Below are 24,612 nucleotides of genomic sequence, written 5' to 3'. Positions count from 1 at the left end.
TTATTAACTCACGTGCAAACACTAACAGTCCCTACTTCTTACATATTGCCCATATACTATGACCAACAGAAACGTGTGCAGTGAAATGGAACTTAATAATATTATGAACTGGTGTCATTTTCATTTTTATAACATAAGAATACAGTTACAAAGGTACAAAATACATCATTAAAGAACATAACAGTACAGATAACATTTGTAGTACAAGCTTTACAAAAGAATCGAAATAACATATACATCAGTGTTACAGGAATTATGACATGAGTACATACATAAAAGATCAGAATAACTTTCGAAACATCAACTTCACATATGAGCAGCAAAACAGAATAAATAATGTCTAAATATCTTTACAAAGTAAATAACATATTATCAGAAAAATTCTACAACATAACTCTCATCAGATAAACACATAAAGACAGGAAGAACACAAATTCACATAGTGGAATCATACAAAAATACAGGACAGCGTTTGTTTTCAGTGTGACATTTGGTACTGCAGTCCACCCCAAAACTTCATTCCATATATCTTTCCTCTTATATCAACATTTGTTTCCACCAAAAAAATTCTATCCAAGCATGCTTTCTGTATTTATATGTTCACATATTTCTTACCTCATTATTTATTTCCAAGAAAATCCTACGTAAACCTGTTGTCCCTAAACCCTAATTTTTGTTCATATCCTCTTTCAAAATCCTTTTTTGGCCAAACCATTTTCTTATAGCTTCTCAATGCATTTCATCCAATTCATCACAACTCGTTCTCATATATAGTCTACCCCATCTTAAGCTAACTTAAATCTACTGAGCTCAGATGCTAAACTAAGGGACGAGGCAATGCAGCAGCATAAAACAATTAATACAAACAGCAATGAAAAAAATGGAAATTGTCAAAGCAAGCTGCAGTAAATCTAAATTACCAAGCAATGCAACATTACAACTAATATGAGCCAATGTGCAGCAACAAGAAAAATAAATCAGTAGTAAAACTAGCTTAACAGAGTAATACAAAGTGAAATTTAGTAGCACTATGCCTGGCAAACAGCAGCAGCAAATGCAATAACTTATATCTATACATGACAAAGCTCAATCAGAAAAAAATATTACACTAAAGATGGCCATGTCTAATACCTATGTCACATCTTAATACTAGAGTGATGCAGACTGTAGCAGAAAAGTTACCAAATCGTTTAAAAAATTATTTATGCAGTTCCTGTGAAGGGAAATGTCTATTTGTGCTCTCTTTTCTGAGAAAGTACATCATAAATGTATTCTTTCCTGCGTCTATACACAGAAAATAGTGATATTAGTACATCTATTACATTTTATAATAACCAATGCTGCAGTGCAGCTAGAAACTAGATACTAAACGAAATGAGCAAATATATATATAGCCTATATAGAGCAATGCATCAAACGTCATTCACTAGGCAAATGGCGTCTCCAAAAGCGAAAGAATCTCTCAACTAGAAAGACAATAAATGTAAAATGTTTCTCATCATTTCATTAGGCATTTCAGTAAATATCATAAATTAAGAACTTCACAGTGTAATCATATGTTTTCAAGTTTGAGTGTGTCGTATTTGTGATGCTTTCTATGAAGCAATGTAAATAGCGAGGATAATGGCCTCCCCCTTTTTTTTACCTGAGCCTCTGAAAAGGCACACACTAATGGCTTTTTCTCCAGGCATCTGACACAGCTGGCGGCTCAAGACGCATTATGTCAAGGTCACTTGGCTTTCTTACCGAAATATTTACGACACCAGTGTGCACTACTGTGACAGCCTCATATAAAAATTTCACAGTTCGAGAATTGGCGTTGCAAATCTGTAGAAACAAAATCCTATAAATATAACAGTGTCCGAAAAATATTCGTCTGCATTGTGATACATTCACGCATTTAGACACATTTAATGACTCTTAAAGTACGATTCTTAGTTTCCAACATACTTTTTCACAAGTCAGAGTCCCTAACCACTACAAATTATCTTACCTTATTACACATATACATATTCGTCGACACTTCTTCAATATTTCATCATAATGAATATGTAGCATAATCAAATTCCTCATATAGCATCAGTTATTTATCATAAACATACCGCAACAGCGTAACACACATCGCCATCATAACATCATAAAACCTCAGCCAAATCTCAAAAAAGGTGTAGCTTTCTGCAATAATGTTAAAACCTAAAAAAAATTCTCTGCTCATTTCAATAGTGTCATCTACCTCAAACGTACTTTAAAAATCATGCACCCTTACCAAATACATCATTCAAAGGTCTCATAGTATCACAATGGTTCCAAAAAAATATGAACACTTCACAAAGTACAGACAAAATACAATTTCATAAGTGTGAAGTTACCCAACTGTGTAACTGCGTAAACATCTGTCACTGATGTAGTAAAAAAAAATATTATCTCTCAGTTAAATGATCAGATAGCTGTGTAAATTTATGTTTTAGAGAAATATGGTACTGAAGTGTAAAGCTGTATAAGCAAATATCATATTAGCTAGGGCTCCTTGTGCTTGATAACACATGATACACAAAGTAAGCGTGTACCCCCCTGAGGATTAATGTAATTATACCCTCAGGTGTTACAGATTACAGCAATGGAATGAAATGTATCAGGGAAAACTTTCTTTGTAATTCAAAAATCTTTAAAAATAAATGTTTTAAGTACAAAATTAATCACTCAAATACGTGTCCTGTAGCGCTAAATATGCGTCTTGCTGTAAGATAATTCTGTGGAACTCGTAGTTATCGTCCTCTGTAAGCAAAGTTCTGCTGAAGTCAATGTACTTACCTCATCATAAACGAAAGTTAAATGCTTTGCATATAGATATCGTACTTATTACGTACCTTACCATGATCAAGAAAGTACTATAATGTAATGTATTGTTGTGCTACGAAAAAGGCTGTCTCATTGTAGCTATATCACAGACGGTACCACTAAAATATGTTTTGCTTTACAGAAGAATTCAGAAAAACTGTGCAGATATAAAACAGAAACACTGCAAAAGCAACATTGTAAATTGTCACTCATTTGTAGCGTCGTGATAAAATCGTGTAGCTGTCACATAAACTAACCACTGTGTCATCTGGTATCTCACTGAAAGTACTTTAAATCCAGAATGTATTTTCAAGTAAACCAAAATGTTGCATTAAAATCTCATTAGCAGTACCAGTATATGTTCAAAGTACGTGATCCTTATAGTCGTTACATGATCGTGGAACTAACAAGCAAGAATGTACAAATAACAACACTGTGTCGTCTGCTCACTATAACAATGCATACGTAATTTCTGTTTAAATAATTTCTCTTGGTTCTTGGGTGGATATTTAACTTCAAACACTGTTGCATGGTAACAGTTTCTAAGTCTGACAATGCATACTAGAAATGTGAAGTGAAAAGTTTTATGGCAAAGACAAAGTTAAAAAGCAGATTATCTTTCAATAAACGGTTTTACATGTGAAATTTGGTGTAAACCTTTACTCTTCCTAGTACGCAGAGTTTCAACTTCAACGCAATTATCATGTGGTATACGTCGGATTCTGTAAGGTCCATTGTAAACTAGAAAGAATTTGTGACTCAAGTGTTTCTTCTTATGTGACAATGAATGAGCTTTAATGAGAACTTTCTGACCAATATATAATTTCTTTGCATTTGCTTTACCGTGTAGTTTTCTCCTTTTTTCTGCTGCAGATTTTATATTTTTAAGAGCTAAATCAATTATGTCTTTGTGTCGAAGTTTACGTGTATTCGGGAAAGGTACAAGCTCTCTGATTCTGTTCGGTGGTTCTTCATTCTTCAGTAAAAGGGTAGGTGGTAAAGCAGTGGAATCATGAGGCATTTCATTCAGCACATTTTGAAATAAGTGTAAATATTTGTCCCAATGCTGATGCTTTCTGTGACAATAAAGTCTGCAAAGCTTATTGATTTCTTTCATAATTCGTTCAGACGGTGAGTACAATGAAATAAAAACAGGTTTCATTTTATGATTCCAAAGCATGCGTGACCAAACAGTAGATCTGAATTGCGGTCCGTTATCTGAAATGACTTTAGCAACGTGGCCAACTTTACGTAAGAAAGTTTTAACAAAGGCGTTGGATACAGACCGTCCAGTGGCTTTACGTAACGGAGTGAAAGAAACAAATTTTGAAGTAAGTTCAACAGCGACTAGAACGTACGAAAATCCATTCCATGTTCTGACAAGCGGTCCCAAGAGATCAACAGCAGCAAATTCTTTAAATTTAGAAGGAATGATAGGAAACAACGGAGCAAGATGGGAGATAGTAGATGGTTTAGCCTTTTGACAAAGTTTACAAATAGACAAGACTCTTCGAATTCTGTTTTCCACATTGTTAAAATAACAAGTCGTTCGAAGAATATGATAACATTTTCGTGGACCAAAATGTGCGTAGCTGAAATGAATGTACCAAATGAGCTTATTAACAAAATCGTCTGGAATGCAAAGTACCCATAGCTTGTCATCAACAGTGCAGCGTTTGAAGAGTATGTTGCTTCTAACAAGATAATAATGCCGAATCTGAGTGTGTCTTTTCATGCCATTTACTTTTGATGTCTTACCAAATCGGATCTTTATCTTGTTCATGAGCAATGTCCTTTAAAGATGTGGTGATGAAGTTTTCAAAGGCGACTTTCTGAATGTAAAGAATACTGAAATTTTTCTTGAGGTTGCCTTATGTGTTACTTTTCTCAAGCCCAGCCGGTGCGCGTGACAGTGCGTCCGCAACAATGTTCTCCTTGCCGGGAATGTAGACTATTATTGTGAAGTGGAATTCATGCAGAAACAATGCCCAACGCCTTAACCTGTCATGATTTAATTATGAAGACATAAGAAATTGTAATGCACGATGATCACTGTATACTTTTACGTGCTTACCAGAAAGAAAGAAACGGAATTCTTTAAATGCCCAAACGATAGCTAAAGCTTCTAATTCAGTAACGGAATAATTTTTTTCAGATTTTGTTAGCACTCAGCTAGCAGAAGCAATGGTTTTATGAACAGTAGTGTCATTTTCTATGGCTTCTTGAAATAAATGGGCACCAAGACCGATTTTAGAAGAATCTGCGCTAAGGCAGAAATCTTGTGACAGATCTGGATGAGCTAGTATTGGCGCGTTAAGTAGCGTTTCTTTCTAAGAATTGACTTCCAACTATGCTTGTTCGTCCCAGTTCCAAACAGTATTTTTTCCAGTGAGAGAACAAAGTTTTGGTGTAACTTGAATTTGCATATTCAGAAAACGACGGTAAAAATTTACGAGACCTAGAAAACTGCGGACTTGCTTTTTGTGGATGGAACTGGAATGGCTCTGATTGCTTCTAACTTTTCAGGATCCGGCTGAATGCCTTCAGAAGAAATAATATGTCCCAAAAACTTCACCTTAGTCCTACCGAATTCAGACTTCTCCAAGTTAACTGTAATTCCAGATTCTGCAAAAATATGTAACACTCTGTTGAGGATGCAATTGTGTTTTTCCCATGAGGCTTCTGCTATCAGAATATTGTCCACACATAAGGTGATGTGACGTTTTAAGAACTCAGGTAATGTGGAATTTAGCCTGCGAATGAATGCTGCCGAAGAAATGTTCAAACCAAAAGGAAGTTTCCGAAACTGATAACAAACGCCGAAACAAAGGAAAGCTGTGTATTTTCTACATTCTGGATGAAGTTCGATATGATAAAAGCTGGATCTGAGATCAATAGAGGACAACACTTTCACACCATTAAAATTTTGAAGAAGTTCTTCCAACGTTTGCGGCCTGTCTGTTTCAGGAATAATGATGGTATTGATTTGTCTGGAATCTAAGTCAAGCTGATCGATCCATTTTTCTTCTCAACAACATGTAATGGATTGTTGTATGAGCGTACTGCAGGCTCAATAATGCCCTCGTCAAGTATAGATTGTATTTCTGCTCTAACACGGTCCCTATAATGTGCTGGAATTACGTATGGTCTAACACAAAATATAGTATGCTCACGAACACGAAATTTGTATTGACATCCCTTGATTGTTTCTGTTTTGTGAGTAAAAAGTGTGGAATGTGCTTGTAAAATCTCAAAAAGGTCCTGCCTATCACTTTCACTACAATTGTCAATTGTTTGAATTTTATTCTGAATTAACTCATTAGTTTCAAATATGTCGTCGATATCATCCCTGTAAGTTCTTGCAGAGTGATTGTTAGTGTCTAGTTCCGTAGAAAATTCCGAACTGTTGTCTAACAGAAGGTAAAGCCGATTAATTTCCTCGTCATGGTTTTAGAGCCAATCTTCAAATTTCAAAGCTATTGGCTTACCTTCTTTCTCTAAACTTATTTCAGCATCGTGAAAGTTTAAGATTGCTTTGTATTCATTCATAAAGTCTACTCCCAGTATAATTTCCATCGACAATAATGGAACAATAAGAAAGTTCATAGAGAAGCTGTGGCTTTGACAAAAGAATTCTAAGTTGGTTTGTTGGCGTACATTTACACTTTTTCCAAAGATTGCACCTTGTAATTTAATCTTACGTAACGGAAGTGTGGGGCAATCGTTCGATTTGTTGCATTTGCTAAAGGCTGTTTCACTAATTACTGAAATGGGACTGCCAGAGTCAAGTACTGCCGTAAATTTTACGTCATTTACTGTAATGTGAATCACAGGATATGCAATGTTGTTATGTTTTACGTCGTGTTCCTGGAGTAAGATGTCCCTAATGTCTTCCATTTTTACGTAATTACTAGTTACGGCAGCTGCGTCGTCAGTTTCATAAGTACGTTTTGTGGCTGCCAGCGGTATGAGTCATTGCCTATTGTGTCTTTGTTGGCGCGCGTCGTTATTGGGATTTGGAGACCTTACTTCTACAAATTCACCTTGTCGAGAGGGCCCTGCTCTGTTTGAATCCTGCCAGTTGTGATGCAATTCAGCTCTGTCGTTACGATCATATCCTCTGTCATCATGTCGGTAGATTCCATAGTTTCTTTCTTGTCGTTCACGTGGTGGAGAATTTCTCCCTGAATCGTAACTGAGCGCTGGACCGTTGCGTCTAAAGTTATTCTGTCTCCCTTGATAGTAATTATTTTGGTTCCCATATTGTCTGTTTCTCTGATTTTCTCTGTGATAGTCACTACCGCGGAGAGGTGATCTTTCCCTGTAATTATTACTACTCTGCCAACGGTTGTCATACGGGTGGTGTCTGATTTGGTCACGATTTGTGTTGTGAGAATAGCCTTGTCGTGTCCAGTTATTATTTCTTTCATCGCGGAATTGCGACTGATGTGACCTGCAACTGTTGTGTTCCTGTTTTCGCGTTCCGCGACTGTCAGTGACAATTTCCAATTCTTGTAAGAGTCCCTGAAAAGCTTCAATGTCGTCATTGCAACGTCCTGCCAAAATAATATGTCGTAAATGTTCAGGTAATTTGATTAAGCAAATGCAGATATTTCATCTTTATGATGCTATGTTTTACTCGGTCTTGCGTAGTTTGAGACCAATATGGTGAGAGGAAGGCATGGTAAAATTCTCCTTCACTGTGGCAATCGTGAATGACTGATCGCATTCTTACAGCTGGTTCATTCTCTAAGTAACCACACATAAATTCTAATCTGTGCTCTAATGACCAGTTGGGTGGAAAAGAATGAGAGAATTGATGGAGCCACGCTTGTGGATGAATGTCGTTGCCAGAATTCTTAAATGTTTTAAATTTACGTGTAGTAATGAACAGCTTATAGTCAAAATCATCATGTCGGCGAGTCGCATATCGGTCATTGTTACGTCGTTTCGGCGGTTCCATTTCAAAATTCGTTGCACCTTGCCAATTTCTTTCATAATTTCCGAAATGCGCTGTGTTATTATTTTGTGGCTGTTCCGTATTTCTATGTCCCTCTTCCAGTATTGGAGCGCGAGTGTCCTCTGAAATACGTAATTCTTGTATTACCTGTGTCAGCTGATCTTGTACTTCCCGGATTTCTCTTTGGTGTTGCGTATTAATTTGATTCTGATTTTGTTTGAATTTCCTAATTTGTTTGCACTCTTCTGTGTCATTAAAGACTACCGGTTTTGTGTCATTCAGATTATCATCTACCTTCGTAGATAAATTATTTAGCTGATCCGAAAGTTCAACTACTCTCTCTGATAATGAACTAATTTCCTCCATGTGTCTTTCTGAACAAATTTTCAGAGTATCTACTGTGTCCTTTAGGTTTTCCTGAGTTTTTGCAAGTTGCGTAACCGAATCGGTAGATGCAACTGAGTCAATTTTAGCTTGCAAGGTCTCATGATTTTCATGAACAACAGTTTGCAGTTCTTTCATGGCTCGCTGCTTCATGATTCTGTAATGCATTTTCATGCTGCGAAAAAATAGTTTGAAAATGCTCACAAATTTGTGTTTTTACATCATTACAGACTTTTTGATATTTCGATTCAATGTTATGTAACTCAGTAGTTAAATCTTCACGTGTTTGTTCAAGCTTATGTTCCACTGAGTCTAACTTTTGAAGCTTTTGTTCCATTGCATCTAACTGTTGCTGTGTTTGTCTCTGGTGTTGTTCCATTGTGTCTAACTTGAAGATTTTCTTCCATTGTGTCTAACTTTTGAAGATTTTGTTCCATTGTGTCTAACTTTTGAAGATTTTGTTCCATTGTGTCTAACTTTTGAAGATTTTGTCCCATTTGTTTCTGATGTTGTTCAAGCGTTGTGTCTAACTTTTGTAGCCTTTGTCCCATTTGTTGCATTAACTGTAATAACAATGCACTGGTGTCTGAAACATGTTCATCAGTGCTTTTCGGCAGTGAAGTTGCACTGGCAACATTCACATTTTGACAAGCAGAAAATGTGTCTTGACTTATTTGAGAAAACTGTGAGGACCCAAAACCTGAATCTACAGTATTTGCGAGATTGTGTCCTGTCTTTTCGGATTCCCGAGGCGAGCTATTGCCGACCGATCAATCAATAATGCATCCCTGTTCACTAATTGTTTCACTGCCTACACCATTATTTGCAGCTCGCTCCATTTCCCTATGCACAATTACCAAATTACTACTTTGAACATTAGTTAAGTCATTACATGGTGGCGCTAACACACTGCTTTCGTCTTCACTGTGATAACACAGAAAAGCACAATTTGAAGAGCAAAATAAGAAAACACATTAACATAGCACTGAAAATAATATCTAGTTAATTGCAAGCGCAGCTGCGAAATACTTGGTGCAAATCTACATGCATGCCGCAACTGTTTTACTGTACAACAATGAAAAACTACAACTACAAAGGATATTCTCTCTATGATTACGCGTTAGCAATTAGCAATAGCTACATTAATTACACAAACTGCAAGAAAAAAATCGGAAGATTCCAGTGAGGTATCCTCGGCTAAGGGCCGACATATGAAACGTCCCCTTAGAAAAATTATTGAATGACTGTGCTGATAAACCTCTTACATTATTTTCTTTTCAAACAGCTGAGCAGAACTGAACGTATTCAGACATTTCGCTGTTTACCTAATCTGATCAACACTAAACTGACACACAATATTTTTAGCGCAACGCAATCTGACTTTCAAATATCCCTACAAAAGAATGGCCCTGACTAACATTAACCTATACCTTTCACAAATCACTTACCTCACAAAAATCTTCGTTACTCAAACTACTGCAATACAGGGAGCGCCAATACTGCCAGCTAAATAAAAGATTCAAACTACTGAAGGCACTAACTACTGATAGGCACAGTTAGCAAATGAAAGATTTTGATAGAGAACAAACAATGTATTTACCTTAAAAGTATTCAAAAGTCATAATATATATATAAGTTCATGACATCCATTCTTACAAATGTACTGTTTCTGATGGACACAAGTCCAGATCATCCGCTCTAAAAAATCCGCCACCTCACTTCCCCACATCCATCACTGCTGGCGACTCACCTCCAACTGCGCAACGCTACGCGCTGTTCACATCCAGCTGCCCAACACTACAATGGCAGACAACAATGCAAACTAGCCACAGGCTGCACACAGCACAGCCAGTGATTTTCATACAGAGCGCTACGTGGCGTTACCAATATAAAAACCTAAACAGCCTACTTACAAAATGTTCTTTCACTGAGTCAGGCAGTCGACTTAGGTAGTCGCTGAGAAATGTGTACACTTCGTTGGGACCTCGATTGCCTTCTCCTTCAACGTAGCAGTGGAACTGTGCTGTTTTGTCTTTCAGTTTCTGGATTCCAAATACAAAAAGCCACAGTTTTCGTAAGCAGAACAATTCCTGTAAAGGAAGACAAAGAAGGGGAACATCTTCCATATAGTCAAACACCAGGCCGACTACATCACTTCTTCCAGCACACAGTTTTATCACCTCTTGTTTGGCTTGAAGCTCCTCACGGCCAGAACATGCATCGACTTGAGGTTGAACAAATCTATAATGAAAATGTTAACTAAAGTATTTGAGATAGTAATGGTACTCACTGCCAATTCTGGGTTTTTTCACAAAACAAGTCGTGCATCTTCTTCACATTTAAGTTGTAACCCAAATATACAATACTTCTGCCACTGTAGTGTGATTGATGGGTTGGGATATCTGGAATATGAGCATCAATCTTAGCAATTACATCAGATCCAACTGTATCTGCCCTGTTACTATGCTTTCCTCTATGGTCTTCTGGAGACTAGCCATTAACAAGGAGTGATGTTAAACATGTATCAGCCCTATCACTCACAGGATGCAAGACGTGACAGTCACCCACCCAAGTGCTAGGCAAGCCCTATAGCGCTTAACTTCGGGGATATGACGGGAACCGGTGTTACCACTGTGGCAAGGCCGTTGGAAAACAGTTTTACTACCAACCAGAATACATCTGAGCCTATGGTGGTGAGAAAATGGTAAATACGATGGTTACGTGTTATGCCGTGGGCGATGAAGTACGCTGTCAATTGCGCAACATAATCAGCCCACTCTTCGCTTTGCCCCAGAATCTCCCAGAATTTCGGCGCTAGAAACGTTTCTTGTTTCCAATTGAACAGGCTGGTGTGGAGGGCGTGTGGTGCTGCCTCAACTGCTTGCAGTGCTTGTAATAATCGCTTCGTTCTATTTCCCTGCAACTGCATAGCTTACAAATGGTTCAAATGGCTCTGAGCACTATGGGACTCAACTGCTGAGGTCATTAGTCCCCTAGAACTTAGAACTAGTTAAACCTAACTAACATAAGGACATCACAAATATCCATGCCCGAGGCAGGATTCGAACCTGCGACCGTAGCGGTCTTGCGGTTCCAGACTGCAGCGCCTTTAACCGCACGGCCACTTCGGCCGGCATAGCTTACATTAAAGTCCGGAAAAGACATAATGAGAGTATTGGAACTAGGCCAATGCCATTCCATTGCCGGTACCATTCCAAAGTACCGTTATCCATGATGGCGGCCATGACGTCAGAGACACATCCCCCCACCTACATATAAGCGCTAGGCATGAAATATTTTCATAACACCGCCACCATTCCAAAGCACCGTTATTCAACAACAACAAGTTCGCACCCAGTGTATCCACCACGTGGTGCGTGTCTAGTCTGTACTGCCGCCACCAGAGTGCTCTGTCATCACGTCAGCTGATGGCATTGTGGGGTGGTGGAAACGGCTGCAACCAATACGATCCCTTAATTGAGTCACATGTTCGACTTCTACCAATAGGATTCAACTATCCTATGACGTCATTGTAGGAGATATATAGGTTAAGTTACGGGACCTCAGTCTTGGTCACTCAGTCAGCGGGAGACTTAGAAGAACAATCATGAAGCGCCAGTCGACCTCCAGCACAGTCACTCAGAACAGGATCAAACGGAAAAGTAAGTATCATATTTCACATTATTCTATCTCGTTTATTATCCTTATTATTATTCAATGTTTTCACTTATTCGCTAATATCTAATCCTTCATCTTCTTTTTTCAACAGAGTCAAGCGCCACTATGCTTAGCTCCGCAGACGCGCCAGAACCTGCATCATCATTAGCTTCGTCAACCATCTCATCCGAACCTACACCAGCGGCAGCCGGCTCACCTGATCCAGTAGCGACCACGTGGGATCCTGTAGCCCACCTAGCTCGCATGTTGGAGCAGGACTAGAAGTTGCTGCTCTCCGTCCCACTCAGCAACTTGTGTGATGAAGACGCTCGATATGTTCACTACACAACGACTTCAACCACTGGTGGTGTTAAAGATCAACTAAATGGGGGTCAGTACTGGATGCCAGTACTCATCCCAATCGAACACTCCCGTGATAGTGCAACCATCGAGTTTAGATACTGTAAATAAAAAGAATACGTCTAGTGCGGATACGCTATTCACCACGACATATAATTTAACCCCCAGTGGCTCCAAACGTGTGAACATTGCTATAGACGTCCATCATGTCTGGGGGATCCAAGCTATAATGGGGATTGAAAATATTTCCAAAAGTGTTAAAGTCCCGATTTCCGAGTTCGACTGGGCCGGGATGTGCCATGCAGAGCGCTACATCAATCAACAAATGACCACCGAATATGATCCAACTCATTCTCCACCAGACATTCGTCTTGCCGATGTTACACTTTCTATTACTACTGTATATGATGACTGCGCCTTATGCGTTAAATCAGGTGTCGACAGCGTCTACCTAAGACATCTGTCAGTTATCAAATTATTCAACATAGACTTTCTCTATACGGTTTGCTCTCGAGAGACTGAATCGTTGGGTCCCTAGCATAGAGGCAGCATATAGTGATGTTCGAAACTCTCTACGTGTTAATAATATACATATTGACGATTTTGAGCAGCATCTTCGTTCGCATATGGCCATTAAATCTACAGACTTCCAATTGAAATGGGTGTGTCAAAAACCAGAGTACTCAGAGTCACCTATTGGACTCCGTGAGATACATGCAGAATTTATTGCCAACCAAAAAAAATTATTTGGTATATGATGTACAGGTTCTAAGAAGAAACGTACAGATTATGATGATACCCCAGAAATAGTACATCCAATGTATGATTTTTAAATAAATAATTTTATCTAATCTTATCTCCTGTTTCTATTTTATTTCACACCACCACTCCCATTATAATCAAATTATTCCAATAATTTTTTTTAATTCTACTCAAATTATGATCATCTTACTCTTCGTACTTGTGTTCCTCGTGTAGACAGTATAGCTCAATCGGTTAAGTGATCGAACTATACTGGCTACACACAAATATTATTATTATTATCCTCCCAGTTAAATTTTCTATATATGTCAAGTACTTGTTTGTACATGGCTCATTTACTATCATGGCTGCCTGGGTGAAGCACCCTCGCCACGAGGACTTTGTTGTCGGTGATTGGTCATGTGAAGATTCAAGTGAAGAGCAGAAGAAGAAGAACAAGAAAAACGTAATTCTCCTTCCCGATAATATAAGAGCAATTATTGTAGGCCCATCCAACTGCGGCAAGACTAATGTCCTCATGACTCTGCTAACTCATGTACACGGTGTCCGATTTGAACATGTCTGTCTATTCTCAAAAACTCTCTTTCAATCCAAGTATCAGCTATTGCATGAGATATTTCGAGGTGTAGATGGTGTTACATACACAACATTCAGTGAAAGCTGTGATATCCCCCCACCTGAGAAGCAAAACCAAACACAGTATTCATATTTGACGATGTTGCAGTAGAAAACCAAGACCAAATTCGAAAATATTTCTCTTTCGGTCGCCATATGGGTGCTGACGTATTTTATCTAAGTCAAAAATATTCCAGAATCCCCAAACAACTTGTTAGGGATAACGTAAACCTCATTATAGCCTTCAAACAAGACAATCTTAATTTAAGACACATTTACCAAGCACATGTGCGGACGGATATGTCGTTCAATGACTGCTGGAACCATTCACAGTATGGGTTTCTCGTTATTGATAAAACAAGAAAACTGAATGATGGTAGATACAGACGAAACTTTCAAAATTTTTTGCATATATAACAAGGTAATAGACGTTAGCAAATCAGTCTACGCCATACCATGGACAAATTCGCGCGTATGTCCACCTCTCAACATGAGATGATCGGTGTACACAGACAGAACATTCGCCTTTACCTGGATGCGAAAATTCAGGCTATGGCTCATAAAGTTGCAAGTATGCGCAGGGAACTAGAGACCTATTACCAAACCCTTCTGAGAATGGTGAATGCGTTAAATGAGCTAGTTCAAATGGTTAAATTGGCTCTGAGCACTATGGGACTTCACTTCTAAGGTCATCAGTCCCCTAGAACTTAGAACTACGTAAACCTAACTAACCTAAGGACATCACACACATCCGTGCCCGAGGCAGGATTCGAACCTGCGACCGTAGCGGTCGCGCGGTTCCAGACTGAAGCGCCTTTAACCGCTTGGCCACCCCGGCTGGCAATGAGCTAGTTAATCAAGTAAGTAAGAAAGTAACCGACTTAACTGAAAAGGTCGATGGTATTCATGGAAAAATAGATGTAGACCTGATTGTTGTCGATAAGGGCGATCACGATCATAGTAAGAAGCTGAAGAAAATGAATGCATATATAAAGCCCCACGTCGCAGAGATGTCTGATTAGTATACGCTGAGATGTCGACGACCAAGCAGAAAGTCATTCAAGCGCGTAAAGCAGTCAGAGAGAAATTACGGCCGCTGAGGTTATGGCATATTGATCGTCAGCAAACTCTAATAGAGACCTTTAAGCCCGTTACTGAGTCCCTCCGACAGCTCTCACCAAAAACAAAAACGTGCCAAAACGACGGTCTTGCCATTGATAAATTCATTATTAGTCACGCTCCAGGTCAGATAGATAGAACATTCGGCGTTAGCCCGGGAAGACCGTACATGTTGGGCGCGCATCCCATAACTGTAACAGAAGACAAAATACAAATAGGTGATAGACAGTTTTACCGAACCCCAGGCTTAATGGAGCCTATTTTCCTAAGACCAACCAAAACACCTATAAATTATTCAGTTAATGATAAGGACACGTGCCATCAAATACTACACATGACTGGTGTACACAAGATCACCAAAAGCCTAACCAACAGGTATTATAAAACCAATACTTGAAGACCAAAACAGCAACAACGGTGCCAGCAGCGGAGATGGTATTGACATTGGTCTTAAGGCAGTGAACAATCGAATCCCTCAGTATATATATTATGACGACCCCAACGAACTAATAGATCAACTATGTCTGCTCATGGAATCAGCTGCTGCAGGTAATACAGCTCATTCGAATGAAGTTGTCTCCATAATCTCTGAGCTTCGAGAGAGAGGTATCATCGAATAAGTATGGAGACCATAGTTCGAGAAATACACAAACCAGCACGCAAAACATACCCGCGCAGGCATGTCATGATTAAAGGGTTGGATGACTTGTGGTAAGCTGATCTTGTAGATATGCGACAATATTCACATGAGAATAATAACTTTAAATACATTTTAATTGATATTGATACCTACTCCAAATTTGCATGGGCAGTACCAGTCAAGACAAAAACCGGTCCAAATGTCGCTGATGCTTTTGAACGCTTGCTACAGACAGGAACCAATCGATGCCCGGACAATCTCCAAACCGATCATGGTGGTGAGTTCTACAATAGGTATTTCAAGACAGTGATGCAGCGGTATGGAATACATCACTACTCGACATTCACTCACCTGAAGGCGAGTATCGCAGAGCGCTTGAACAGAACAATAAAAGGCCGAATGTGGATGCGGTTTAACTTTCGCGGCTCATACAAATGGACAGATATCCTCCCAGAAATAATTGCTCAATATAATAGAACCAAACATAGCACAATAAAAATGCTGCCAATTGACGTTCGTGATAACACACTCATGGATACGGTATACTTTCACATTAAGATACTGGATCCACGCAAACAGAAATTTAATGTAGGTGATTAGGTGCGTATCTCAAAACACAAGACCGCATTTGAGAAATCATACCTACCGGACTGGTCTACTGAGATATTTACAGTTTGAAATGTGCAGCGAGCGAATCCTAAAACTTATTTATTGAAAGATAGTAAAGTGAAGAAATTGCAGGTTCCTACACTGAGGAGATGCAGAAGAGCTCACAACCAGATCGTTTTCTCGTGGAGAGAGTCATAAGACGACTTGGAAATAAGGCCCTAGTCAAATGGCTTGGTTTTCCTGCTACACAAAACAGTTGGATTGATGCCAGGGATTTGCTATATAATGAGCATTCATCGCCCACAACCACCACAGTAGCCTGACATGCGCGATCGAAGGCACATTAGAGGAGGCGGTGGTGTTCTGGACAAACTACCTGTGGAATTACACATCCCGGGATATAACTACTGCGAACCTGGGACAAAGCTTTAGAAACGCATGGCGCGAGGCGATAAGGGAGTGAATCTGCTTGACGAAGCGTGCATGGAACATGACATTGCATACGAAGCAAATAAAGATATATCAAGTCGTCACATTGCAGATAGGATTTTAGCTGATAAGGCCAAGGCGATACGGAAAAGAAAAGATATTGATATAGGTCAACGCATCGCGGCATTCGCATTTGATAAAACCATGCGCGGAAAAATCAAGTTAGGATTAGAAGTGATAAATTTCAAGCGAGTTATGAACGCTGCACGTCGCGCACTAAACATGAAGAACAAGAAGGGTTGTTTGAAGAACTGTATCCTGACAGCGATGTATGCAGCTAAAAACGCAATGGAGAACAAAGAATCACCAACGAGAAGAACAAGAAGATCCGTTAAAGCACCTCGCGTTCTACCAATACCCAAGACATCCGGCCATTTTATTCCTTTTCTCATCCCGGCCCTCTCCGTGCTCTCAGCGGTAGGTTCGCTCGCCGGTGGGGCTGCAGCTATCGCTCGAACAGTCAAGAATGCGCAAAACTCGCAAACCCAGTTAGAAGAGGCGAGAAGACATAACCGCATGATGGAAGCAGCAGCCATTGGAAAAGGCCTATACTTGAAGCCGTACAGGAAGGGTCTTGGTCTATTCATAAATTTAAAAAAAGCCCATTAGCGGTCCTACCAGATCGACCACTCACAAATACAGACCTTCTTAAGTTTGTTAGGCATAAATTCAAGATACCAAGATTCCGTGGTGTGTTTATAAGGGATACATTACCTAAGACTATGTGGAAAACTGGTGAATGCGGTATTGTGAATTTAGATGTTGCCGGAGGTCCTGGCACCCACTGGGTGGCGTACGTTATGAAAGACTCTGGGACAGTCTACTATTTCGACTCCTTTGGTGACCTGCAGCCACCTGAAGAATTACAGCAATACTTCACTCACAGAGGACATGTACTATACAATTATCAACGGTATCAGGACTTTAATACATACCTCTGCGGACATCTTTGCATCATCTTTCTCTTGACGTTCACAAAGAAGAAGAAGAAGAACAAGAACTAACGTATATAAGCAGGATGTTTAAACATTCATTCATCAGTTGACCTTCAGATGCAATGTCGTACACTTTGAAGTTGAAAGGACGTTCATCTATATAGCGTGCTAATTACTTCCCACCAACTGATTTGAGTGCAGGTCAATAGAGTGTTGCATTGATTGGACTGGAGACGTACAACAGCATCCCGAATATCACCAACACTAACAATAAACTGCATCTCGATATTAATGGTGAAAAAGATATTCTTGAAATAGAATCTGGTGCATACGATATTGACGATTTAAACGAACTCTTCAAACAGTCTGGAAAAGGTATTGAACTACATGCAAACATCAATACACTTAAATCTGAAATAAGAACTCTAAATGCAACGACTGAATTTAACCAGAAACATTCAACAGGACCCCTGCTTGGATTCACAAAAGGGCAGATTTTGAAGAAAGATCCAACTAAAATTTACAAGTCGAATCAGTCAATGGATATACTCCCAGTCAGCACAATACGTGTCGAGTGTAACATTGCTACGAACTCCTATCTCAACGATACTCTCATTCACACTATTTACGAATTCTTCCCCTCAGTTGCAACGGGGTATAAGATTGTTGAGACACCTGCCAATGCAATATACCTTCCAGTGACTGCTCAGACATTGGGCTATTTGGAGCTGCGTATTGTGGATCAGAATAGTAAACTTGTCGACTTTCGCTGTGAGGAAATCATTATACGATTACATCTAAAACAAAATGGGCGTGCGGTATAAAACAAGTGCGCGCAATACACAGCGCGCCACTTCGCTACTGAACAGCAAACTGATAACACCTGCGAACTACGAATTTCTTAAATCAATTGGTCTCAAACCCCGCAATGACGTCATCACCCGATGTAACCAATCTAGTAGAGTATGATGACAGAATTATACGTCAAGAATACTTCTCTCGGCCGAAGTGGCCGTGCGGTTAAAGGCGCTGCAGTCTGGAACCGCAAGACCGCTACGGTCGCAGGTTCGAATCCTGCCTCGGGCATGGATGTTTGTGATGTCCTTAGGTTAGTTAGGTTTAACTAGTTCTAAGTTCTAGGGGACTAATGACCTCAGCAGTTGAGTCCCATAGTGCTCAGAGCCAATACTTCTCTCATAAATCTTACGCTTCAACTACGTTTAACAAGAATGATGAAATCAGGATTGTCATACAGCACCTGGACGCTCCACTCTTCCGTGCTAGAGTTTCATATATCTCGAGGGGTCATTCAAGAAAACTGATACAGTGGGGTCCAAGCTGACACGCAACGCATTGGCATTCCTCTTCCAAGAGATTCGCTATGAACTGAATGGTTCTGAGATTGATCGTACACGCAATGTTGGACTAACATCGACCCTTAAAACATACGTCTCGGCATCACCAGCAGATCTGCACAGTTTAGAAAATGCTGGATGGTTCATAGACGAGGCGGAGGATAGAACACCCCAGGAGTACAAGCGATTTACTGCATGCATACCTCTAAAAATACTTATGGAATATTTTGAGGATATGAGACAGATTATTATGAACGCTAAACAGGAACTCATTCTCGTGCGGAGTGCGACAGACAATAACTCGTACATTCAAGGAGCTCAAGAAGAGAATGGGATCACAATCAACAAATATGGAAAATGCCTCACGTCAGTGTATCCGACGAGGAACGTTTGAAGCTTTTAAAAGTGCTGAATCCAGGTACATTTCTGTCACTGACATTCCGCTCATGGGAGATCTTCGAGTATCCAATGTTACCGACCGCGAGCAGACAAACATGGGCTATTAAGACCTCCAGTCATATCGAGACACCCAGATTCATTATACTTGCGTTTCAGACTGATAGAAGAGCAAATACAGCAAATGATTCCACCGTGTTCGATAACTGCAAGTTAACTGACGCCAAAGTCTACCTCAATTCAGAATTCTACCTATATGATAATCTACATCTGCAATGGAATGAAAACGTATACAGCCTCGCGTATGACATGTATGCAAGGTTTCGTCCTTCTTACTATGAAATTGCTGAAGGAGAGGGAGGGGGGGTGTCTACTGAGTCCTCGTAAGTTCAAAGAGCTTTCACCGATCATTGTAATAGACTGCTCTAAACAGAATGAGATAATTAAGTCTGGATCTATAGACGTTCGAATTGAATTTGAATCATCGACAAATTTCCCAGAACACACCGCTGCATATGGCTTAGTCCAACACGACAGAATAATCAATTACTGTCCGCTCACAGGTGTTGTGCAACGAGCTGTATAAATGAATATGTGCTGTCCTGTGCATTGATCATTTGACGATGGCATCTCAGCCGGTGAAGATCATTGCAGATGTTCAAGGATTCCATGATGGAGAGCGAAGACAGTTCGTATTTAAAGAAGTTGCTTTTGTAGCCTACACACAAGACGCAGGAACAATTGAAACCTTCTCTGCAAATATTCGATCACCAAGACCGTTCACGCAAGTAAAATCTTGTAAAACATGGACCAGTGCATTGTGGTTAGCTAATTTTTATCATGGAATTCACTGGGATGATCCCGGCATACCCTATAAAGATGGGGTGACCGCACTTAAATTATTCGATCACAAGGACACCATCGCTTACGTGAAGGGAAAGGACAAAACCTCCTGGATGCGTCGAATATTTAGATTTGCATCTATTCAAGACCTTGAATAGTACGGATGTCAATCCATCCATCGACTGAAGAACATTTACCAAAAAAGTGCTTTTGTATCTGCATGTGAGAATGTAAAATTACTTTTCACTTTTATTAGAAATAAATAATGATTTATAAGATTGAGTGTTTTTTCTTTCTATGACACCCAACGTCCCTAGCATTGTAAGTTTATTCTTTTATATTGCATATGAAGGGAACTCCACTGGAACTGTCCGAGAGAGACACATACCCCGGCCTTTGACATGGAATGAGCCTACTGTCATAGTTAGGCGCGGATGCATCAGATGCCGATCTCGAGGCCGCCGTCTAAAGCAACCGCTGACGCTTGGTAGGGGGTTGCGCCAGTTGCCGGCCTCGCGGCCGCTGTGGAAAGCGATGCGTCAGATTACGATCTCGAAAGTAGCTGCTGACATAGGGCTGTAAGAGATAGCGCTGCAGAGTGCTGTGTGTGTTCGTGAGAACTAGCCCAAGTCCGGCACTTGTCATTAAAAACAGGAAACCTTATAACTTTATGCAGTGCGATGTGGCTGTATGTACGTATTCTACGTACACACATAAATGAATTTATAATATTTTTAATAAAAAGAATAATCATTATTAGGGCATGAAATAATAATATTTTTTTAGAACGAAAGAACTGAGTTTATTATTGAATTCAGAATTTAACATTTTTCACATTATATATAAATATGAGTTTACAGATGTAAGATTGGTTTTTGACGAAAAATATGAACGTCCGCATCTTTCTCTTCAGATAAATTATATATATATATATATATATATATATATATATATAATTTTAAAGCTAATGCAGAGGTACTACTCTATCTTACAAAGTAAATAATATCGCTAGTGAAGTTCCACCAGAAAAAGAAAACACTTTTAATTAAAGGCAAACCTATTTGTTTCAAGTCAATTGCTCTAAACATTTTCCAAAAGAACAACAAACTGAATATATATTTTTTCCCAAGTAAGTCGATTTAAAGATTTTCAACTACAAGAACAAGGTGAAAAGTGGTTGCCTGCAAACATTTTCCACTAGAACAAGCAAGTGAACATATAGAAAGACTTTAATTAGTGGAACTCATACACTTAAAAGCTAGTTCTGACTGAATGGCTAGCGGTAGCTGAAACTTACAAACTAAAATCTAAGCTCTATAATGACTAGAAGTGAAGCACATATTACGTGAGAAAATTTTATTATTATTTTTTTGTTCATACAGAAGTTAGTTGGCAAAATTTATAGCCTTTTCATATATATACATATATTAATAATGGCCATCAATATGTAGATATAAAGACTTTTTAAATAAATTTTTTAATTTTATTTATTATCATTTTCTTTGAAAAAATAATGATTATATTTACGTACACACACACTTAACACAAGTTCGCGCTCATTCGCAGACATACATTGAAGCACGCAAACTGATACACACATCAAAACACTCTCATCCACTATTTACACTATGATAAAAGAGCCATACTATTTCCACGCATAACCCACATTCGTAACATTCACACGCTCATTCCCTCTCTATCACTCAACCAGAGCCCCCCGCCCCTACTTTCGTTTCAAGTAAATAGTATGGGAGGGTTCCCACCCCATCCTCACAAATGACTCTTTTATCGTCATGAGGAGAAAGTCCGACTTTAGACTGTAGGACACTATACACTTCGTGAGCTCGTGATCGAATGCTAGTTTGTTGAACCATGTGTGGACGAGCGCCTTCAACGCTACGACCGTACAGGCACTGCAAATAGTCCTCGACCGTAAGCGCACGAGACGCGATCCGTCTAACGCCCTTTGCCCGCCTCAGAGTGCTCCCGTCTACTGTGAGATATGCATACATTTTCGACCCCAGTCCCACAAACTCTACAAATGGTAAACCATTCGACTCGTCTTTCATGAGACCGATAACCTTCTTGTTCTGTGGAACAATACCATAAGGATTATTGACGTCATAAGAAGAGGTGTCGAATTCTTTACCATTGCACCTAATTACTTCATATGGATCACAGTTCTTGATCCAGTAGATAGAGCTGCCTGTATCCATATAAAGTAATTTTCGATCTACGAAATGAGGTTTCGCAAACTCATAGTGGAATCGGTACATGTAGAATTTGGAGATATCGAGTATACACATCCCCAAATAGATGGGCTTCATAAACTCTACTGCAGTCTTCGACATCTCCACAGCAACAAAGTTTTCATTGAAGATGGTGGCACGCTTAAAATTTGGCCTGGCTATACATTTTCTCACTCCATAACGCCCTTCCCATGCGGTTCTAATAACAATATCGCGTTCATTTCGTACATTCTGCATAGTTTTCCCGAAAATGAAATTATTCATTAATTTATAAAAGTCTTTTTCAAAATCATTACTCGCGACCGCCCTCTTTTCGGTATTTAGTTCAATATACTCCTTCAACCAGGGGGATTGCTTGAAGGAGATTGCCCGGTTGACTCTAAAAAGCTCCATCCCTAATCTGAGGCACTGCTGGAGGTCATGATAATGAATAATATACCTCTGCTTATCCCCAACAGTGGTCAGCAGTTTAGGGATGGTGCTTCCTCGTGGAATTTGTTGCTCTGGACATAACGACAAGTCGCTTGTCTCTCCATGCAAATTATTAAGGTACGCGATGTCTGCCTCAAGCACATACCCTACATCAGAATCAGCCGCAAGACCCATTATCTGTCCACGTAACCCTTTCAATTCGTCTTCGGGCACCCATTGGAAACCGGCAACCGGCAGCGGTTGCTTCATAGCATGCCCGTATAAATTGTTAACATCTAAATACAAAATGTATCGCCGGCCGCTGGTGGCCGAGCGGTTCTGGCGCTACAGTCTGGAACCGCGCGACCGCTACGGTCGCAGGTTCGAATCCTGCCTCGGGCATGGATGTGTGTGTTGTCCTTAGGTTAGTTAGGTTTAAGTAGTTCTAAGTTCTAGGGGACTTATGACCTCAGCAGTTGAGTCCCATAGTGCTCAGAGCCATTTTTGAACAAAATGTATCTAGAATCAAGGGATGCGTTGTAATCGACACCCATCCGCGGGTTATTTGCCTTGGCGTGCCTGTAAACACATTGACAAAGTCCTCCGCGGATCCCTCGCTCAAAAAATAGAAGCATCGAAGCATCAGCCAAAAGTTCAATGTTGCGTCCCAGGACAACCCAGGTGCCGTGTAATAAAAGTCAGGGTCCAGAGAGTACGTGGTCATACATACACTCTGGAACTTTTCGAAAACATCTGCAAGCAGACGAACGTCCGTGTCCATGTATAACCTTGCATATTCTCCCAAATTGGGGATGTTGAATTCCCGCCAGACATTAACGGCTTGCTCATAATCTGTGATAGTTATGGTATCGCCTGTGAGACTACTGGTAACAGAAGTTATGTCGGGAAGCCTGGTTTCATTGAGTTTTGCCATACTATCAAGATACTTGTAGGAGAAAACTCCTTTCCTAGTCGCAAGTTGAAACTTTTCCTCGTCGGGAAATGCACATCGAGTGATATGCATATCATTCCGAGGTAAAGTCTCAACCAGTTTCTGGAGCGAAGTCTGCATAAATCGTAGAGAGTCAAGGAAGCGGAGCGTACTTTTCGGCGTCATTAGTTTTGAAAAAGAAATGTACTTTTCAACACTTTCAGGCAGGACACTGACCCGATCATTCTTCATACCGAACTTAGCCAAGTGCTCAACGAGAAAATGAGCGTCATACCCGCTCAGATTATGAAAAAAGACGGGTATGTGTGCAGGTAACTGATACTTCAAGTTGCATGCTTTGTGGGCTGCACCACGGAACTTACCCGTAAGATGACAATGGTCTCTACGAGGAGTCTCCGCTTTTCTATCTAAGGCCAGCCCGCAAATATGGCAATTAACAGCCTTTTCATACAATTCATCATTTTCCTTTGATTTTGTCATGGGAATATTGATGCTGTAGAGCTTGTCAACTTGCCATGAAAGTTTTTCAAGCTCAGTGAGAAGCCAAACCACCGGATCGTCCCCAAAGACTGATAGCTATTAAGTTTACAATAATATGCACATACAACTTGTAACGCCGCCGCATAAGGTATATATATATATATTTTTTTTTTTTTTTTTTTTTGTGTGAGGTTGTGTGTGAGGCTAAGAGGTTCCCTTCACAACGAGTAATAGGAGCCAGCAAGCATTCAAAATCGGCGTACACAGCAAAAGGTCAACGCTGCTGGTGGTGAGCATTTTTAAATTTAATAAAGTTATTTTCCTCAGTGGGCATAACAACACGTACCGGGTCCTTGGAAGAACAATCTAATAGAGGTGTCGCTAATAACTCTTGAGATGAAAAATAATTCAAACACCTTATACAAATATGTTGTTTATGATCATTTTTACTTAACTGGGAGGAAATGAGTCGGGACATGTCTTTGATCCAGACGTAGTGATAATTATCACGCTCGGAGAAGAGCAGCATGTTGACATGCAACTGTCGCTCACATGCAA

The sequence above is a fragment of the Schistocerca nitens genome, chromosome 1 (assembly GCF_023898315.1).
Source record: "Schistocerca nitens isolate TAMUIC-IGC-003100 chromosome 1, iqSchNite1.1, whole genome shotgun sequence".
In the NCBI taxonomy this organism is placed as follows: domain Eukaryota; kingdom Metazoa; phylum Arthropoda; class Insecta; order Orthoptera; family Acrididae; genus Schistocerca; species Schistocerca nitens.
This window is presented reverse-complemented; position numbering follows the sequence as displayed.